This window comes from Monodelphis domestica, chromosome 2 (genome assembly GCF_027887165.1).
Source record: "Monodelphis domestica isolate mMonDom1 chromosome 2, mMonDom1.pri, whole genome shotgun sequence".
NCBI lineage: Eukaryota > Metazoa > Chordata > Mammalia > Didelphimorphia > Didelphidae > Monodelphis > Monodelphis domestica.
The window spans coordinates 503,305,468-503,311,910 of record NC_077228.1 but is presented as its reverse complement, the minus strand read 5'-3'; positions in this window follow the sequence as shown (position 1 = coordinate 503,311,910).

Genomic DNA, 6,443 nt, shown 5'->3' with positions numbered 1-6,443 from the left:
TTATCTTTGTATATCAGTAAATAGATTGATGAAGTTAGATAAGAGAGTGTTAAAGAATGTGAGAGCTGAAATATGCCTTAGAGATCAGTCAGTCTCTAAATAGTCAGTCAATGAACATCTATTAAGTGACTACTGTGTGCTAGGTACTGTGCTGAGTCAAGAGAATACAAAGAAAGGCAAAAATAGTTTTTGCTCTCAAGGAATCCATAAGTTAATGGAGGAGACAATAGTCAATCAACTATGTCCAAACAAATATATATAGGAGATGAGTCACTTAACCCCCATTTCCCAGCCTTTACAACTCTTCTGTCTTTGAACCAATACTTAGTATTGATCCTAAGATGGAAGGTAAGAGATTTTACCAAAAAATGATATATGGGGGGATAAATTTGAGATAATCAGCAAAGGAAAGGCACCTGGGAAAGACTTCTTGTAGAAGGTGGAACTTATAGCTAAGACTTGAAGGAAGCCAATGGGGCCTGGGTGGGGAGATACAGAGGAAGGGTGTTCCAGGCATGGGAGACATCCATTGGAAACACTTGGAGTAGGTCAGATTGAAATGTTCTGGGTAAAGAACAGCAAGGAGGTCAGTGTCACTTGAGATATAAGATGAATGGAAGGGGAGGAAGAGCTCAGATTATGGACGGCTTTATACACTAAAAAGGAGTTTTATTTTTCATCCTAGGGGTGATAGAAAGTCCACCTTGTGTCTGAGGAGATGATCTAGAGTGGGAAGACCTTTGAGGCAGGGAGATCAGCCAACAGGCTATTTCAGGGATCAAGGTATGAGGTGAGGAGGACCCTCACCAGTGAGATAACAATGTCTAAGGAGAGGAGAGCATATATGAGAGATATTACAAGAGAAGGGACACTAGGACTTGGAAACTGATTGGATATGGAAAGTGAGAGAGGAGGCAGTGGAAGATAAGACTGGTTGCCAGCCTGGATAGGAAGATGTTGGTGCCCTTGATAGCAATGTGAAAGTTCGGAAGAAGAAAGGGCTTGAGGAAAAAGATAATGAGGCCAATTTTGGATACATTGAGTTTACGATGTCTCCAGGACAGCTAGTTCAAGATATCTGATAGAAAATTGGAGATGTGAGGCAAGGTCATTAGAGGGATTAAAACTGGACAAATAGATCTAAGATTGATCTGTGTAGACATGTCCATCTACCATCAGTGGTTTGTCTTCCACTCCCAATTCTACCTTTCTGTCTTAAGAGTCGATATTATGTATCAATTATAAGGCAGAAGATCAGTAAGGGCTAGGCAGTTGGGGTTAAGTGACTTGTCTAGGGTAACACAGCTAGGAAATATCTGAGATCGTATTTGAACCCAGGACCTCCTGACTCTATGCCTGATTTTCTATCCACTGAGTTACCTAGCTACCCCTACACTAGTGGTTCTTAACCTGGGGTCCTAGGAGGGTACATGGATGAGTTTCAAGAAAGTTCAGAAATCCTAAAATGTCAGAAAACAATTGCCTAAAATGTTTCTATGTGACTGAAAAAAATAAATTGGATCAGAAAAAAATTAAATCTATATTTCCACTAACCTTTTAACTGAAATTTAACATTACCACCCAATATAAATGCAGAGTAGTTCACAAAACATGATTCTGACAAGGAGTCCATAAGTTTCACTGGATTGCTAATGGGGTCCATGACATAAAACAGTCTAAAGAATGCCTGACTAATCTATCCTCTTCATTTGACCAAGGAGGAAACTGAAACAAGATCAGATAAAAGATTCCTTTGAGGTCTTGCAGAAGTATAGGAGATTAGCATGCTAAGAGGAAATTGGTAGAGTCTGGAGCAGAAAGGGGCTTACAAGAATCCTAGCAGAGAATGGTTAATAGATTAGTCAAAGATTGTTCCCGGTAATTAGGCTAGGTGGCAAAGCCATAGCTGGAGGGCCTTAAGTTAAAGGGCAAAGAATTGAGGGCTGGTTAGATAAGGCAAGCTTGATGGAGTTCTGTCTTCTTTCTATTTGGGAAACTGAAATCTGTTCCCTGTGATCTTGTCCTAATTCTCATCATCTCTATTAACATTTGAAAAGCATTTTAAGCTTGTAATGTGTTTTACTAATATCATATCATTTGAAACTCACAACAACTTTGGGAGGTGAGTACTACCTGGATTTCACAACTAATAAATGTTTAAGGTTGGATTTGAACTCATATCTTGCTGACTCCAAGTCTAATGTCCTATTCACTGCACCACCTCATTTTATTGAATTATATTTTAGAGTCTTAGAATTTTGTTCTTGTTTAGTCCTAACCCTAAGTTAAGAACCACTAGTAGATGATAGGTGAACATGTCTACACAGATATATCTAAGATCTGTTTGTCCAATTCTAACATTTCTATTGACCTTATTTCACACCTCCAACTTTCTCTTAGCTATCTTGAACTACATGTCCTGTAGATATCTAAAACTCAATATATCCCAGATCAAATTCAGTTGTGTCTGACTCTTCTTGGATATTGTATGAATATTATAGGGTGGGGGCAACTAAATGGCTAATGGAGAGAGAGCCAGACTTAGGGACAGGAGATCTTGGGTTCAAATCTAACCTCAGACACTTCCTAGCTGTGTGACCCTGGGCAAGTCACTTAACTCCAATTGCCTAGTCCTTAGCATTCCTTCCTATCTAGGAACCTATTATTTAGTATTATTCTAAGACAGAAAGTAAGGGATATATATATTTATACATATGTATATAAGTATCCTGAGCCTGAATTGGGTTGCTTTGTGATGCTCACAGACTTTAATCCATAATTTTATTTATGAATTTATTTATTTATTTATGACTAAGAATTTAGGGTTAGGGTTAGGTTATGTAACAAAGCAACCCAATTCAGACTCAGGATACTTACTAGTTAACCCAGCTCTCCTTGTTGGATCCATGTTGGAGGCTAGAGTAGACCAGAAGCTGTAGAGGAAAGGACTGTAAGGAGGAAATATCAAGAGAAGGAAGAAATTGGCAGCTGAGTGTTATCTTAAAAAGGGTTATTCCCTTCCCCTTCTCTTTCTTTCCTTCTCTACCAAAAACAAGGGAAGGGAAGGAGACTGAGAACAGAGAGAACAAACTATGGACTACAGAAGCAAAGGAAGAGATCCTGAGAGAGAGAAAATAAGGACTTGTTAACAAGTGAAGAACTCAAATTTCTTTTTCTTTTTCTTTCTTTTTTTAAACCCTTGCCTTCCATCTTAGAACCAAGGAAGAAGAACAATAAGGGCTAGGCAATGGGGGTTAAATGACTTGCTCAGGGTCACACAGCTAGGAGGTATATGAGGTCAGGACTTAGGACTTCCTGTCTCTAAGGCCTGGATCTCAATCCACTCAGCCACCCAGCTGCCCCTCAAGAACTCAAATTTCTTGAGTGAATGAACCAACCTCAACTCTTTTCATTGATAAATAAACTATACACTTCTTGAGGACACACATACACATATGTATGTATTTTTAGTTGGGAGAAAACAGGAAGATCTGAGTTCAAAGAGGTTATTAAGTTGCTCAAGATTAGTAAACCCCAGTGGTAGTATCTGAATGCAGGTCCAGGGCTTTTCCCACTGAATCTCAGTGAAGGTCAATCTCTGCATTTTGTATCTTGATAGAAGACAAGGTTCTGGAAAGAGAGAGTTTTGTTCCTGGAGGGGCATGATTTGGGAGGGAGGGCTTGCCAGACTTGAGTGTCTTTCCTATTTCCTTAAAATAAAAGGGTTAGAATGTGAGCTGGAGTTAGAGATGATCTTGTGTGATGCTCCCATTTTATAGATGAAGACCAGAGAGAGGAAGTGACTTCACCAAGATTACACAATGGATTACTTTTAAAATTAAGCCTGGGCCCCTAGTGACCTGTATTCCCTCTTACCTCCCCCTGGCAACTAACCCTCACTCTATTGTAAGTCAACAAAACTATGCTTGACTTATAGTTTTTATGACTCTTCTCATAGTGTCTGGAAGGCAGCTAACTGGCATGGTTGATAGAATACTGGCCTTAAAGTCAAGATAGACCCGAGTTAATCTAGCCTACAAAACTTATTAACTGAATGATCATGATCAAGTCACTCAACCTCTGTCTGTCTCAGTTTCCTCCTCTGTAAAATGGGGATAATAATAATACTTAATTTCCAGAGTTATTATAAGAATCAAATGAGATGTTTGTAGAGTGCTTTATAAATCTATAAGTGTTATATAAATGCTAGTTACTACTAGTGCTACTACTACTAGTATCACCACCACCACCACCACGACTGCTCTGTTTGCTTCTTCGAATGTTCTAACGGCATGGGTCATTTTTCCTCTGAGAAAGGCAAACAAATTGATTTTGCCAGAAAATATATTCATAATAGGGATAAGGACTGTGTTTTATTGGTATAAGGAGCTCCCAGGTGAGGAAGCTCTTCTACTAGGGCAGGTCAGCATCTTCTCTGTAATTTATACTCTTAAGAGAATTGATTAAAGCACTGGGTTAGTGATTTGCATAGGATCACACAGCCAGAATGTATGAGAGGTGGGACTTGAACTCGTCTTCCCGACTCTAGCCACTAGGACATATGTCACTTTATAAATAAATAAATAAACATATATATATATATATATATATATATATATATAAAATCTATCTATCTATTTATCTATCTATCTATCTATCTATCTATCTATCTATCTATCTATCTATCTATCTATCCATCCATCCATCCATCCATCCATCTATCTATCTATCTATCTATCTATCTATCTATCTATCTATCTATCTATCTATCTATCTACATAGACATTTATTTTAATAATTGAGGGCTTCTTCCCCAATTGACAGGTCAAAGGATATGAACAAGAACTTTTCTGATGAAGAAATTAAATACATGCATAATCATATGAAAAAATGTTCTAAGTCCATCTTGATTAGAGAAATGCAAATTAAAACAATGCTGAGGTACCACCTCATACCTATCAGACTGGCCAATGTGGTAGTAAAGGAAAGTGGTAAATGATGGAGGGGATGTGGCAAAATTGGGAAACTAATGCATTGTTGGTGGAGTTGTGAACTGAACCAACCATTCTGGAGGGCAATTTGGAACTATATCCAAAGGGTTATAAAACTGTGCTTACCCTTTAATCAAATAATGCCACTTCTGGGTCTGTATACCAAAGAGATAATAAAAAAGCAGAAAGGATCTATTTGTACAAAAATATTTATAGCTGCTCTTTTTGTGATGGCAAAGAATTGGAGGGGATGCCTATTAATTGGAGACTGGCTGAACAAATTATGGTACATGGTGGTGATGGAATACTATTGTGCTATAAGAAATGATAAGCAAGATGATTTCAGAAAAGCTGGAAAGATCTGCAGGAACTGATGCAGAGTGAGATAAGCAGAACCGGAGAACACTGTACACAGTAACAGCAATATTGGATGATGATTAGTTGTGAAAACTTGGCTACTTTCAGCAATACACTGATCTGGGTTAATCCTGCAAGATTTATAATGGGGAATGCTCTCCACCTCCAGAGAAAGAACTGTTGGAGTCATCTATCACATCAGTGCATCTGGTTTTAGTTTGGGGTTTTGGTTATATATGACTTCGCTCTTACAACAACGACCAATATGGAAATGTGCTTTGCATGATAATCAAAATTAAGTTAAAAAAGTAATTGAGGGCTTCTTCCCTTCTCTCCTCCAATTCCAACCTTTGTGCATTGAAATTTTATTCTGTTCTGTCCTTATATGTTATAAGTGCTTTCAATTTATTAAAGGGATATGGGGCATTTGTTAAATAACTGTATTGTCCTATTAAATTAAAGAACATTTGTGGGGTGCTGGCTAGGTGATGCAATGGATAGAGTGCCAGGCTTGAAGTCAGGAAGACTCCTCTTCCTGAGTTCAAAACTAGTCTCAGACACTTCCTAGCTATGTGACCCTGGGCAAGACACTAAACCCTGTTTGCCTCAGTTTCTTCATCTGCCAAATGAGCTGGAGAAGGAAATGGCAAACCACTCCCGTATCTCTGCCAAGAAAACTGCAAATGGGTTAATGTAGAGCCAGACATAACTGAAAACAAACGAGCAACAACAAACTCTTAAAATTAACATTAAAAAAATTTCTTATGTGCACATGTACAGTAAGCTTGAGAACTGTTTTAATTTTGTATTGGGGACACTGAAAGACATATTGAAAGTTTAGGAGGTGTGGAAAAAGGTTGGAGACCCTGGTCTTAACTTACGTTCATAAAATATTCATATGTAGAATCCCAAGGGAAAAAATCTTTAGACATCCTTTGATTCTTTCTAGAGAGAACAATCCAATGCTGTTCTCCTGACACAGGCCTAACAATTTAGAGGCAGAATTCCCTGGCAGGCTCATGATCATATTAAATGGCTACGATCCTTCATACTTACAGTATTTTACTTGTTTTTTAAAATTAAAAATAAAATTTT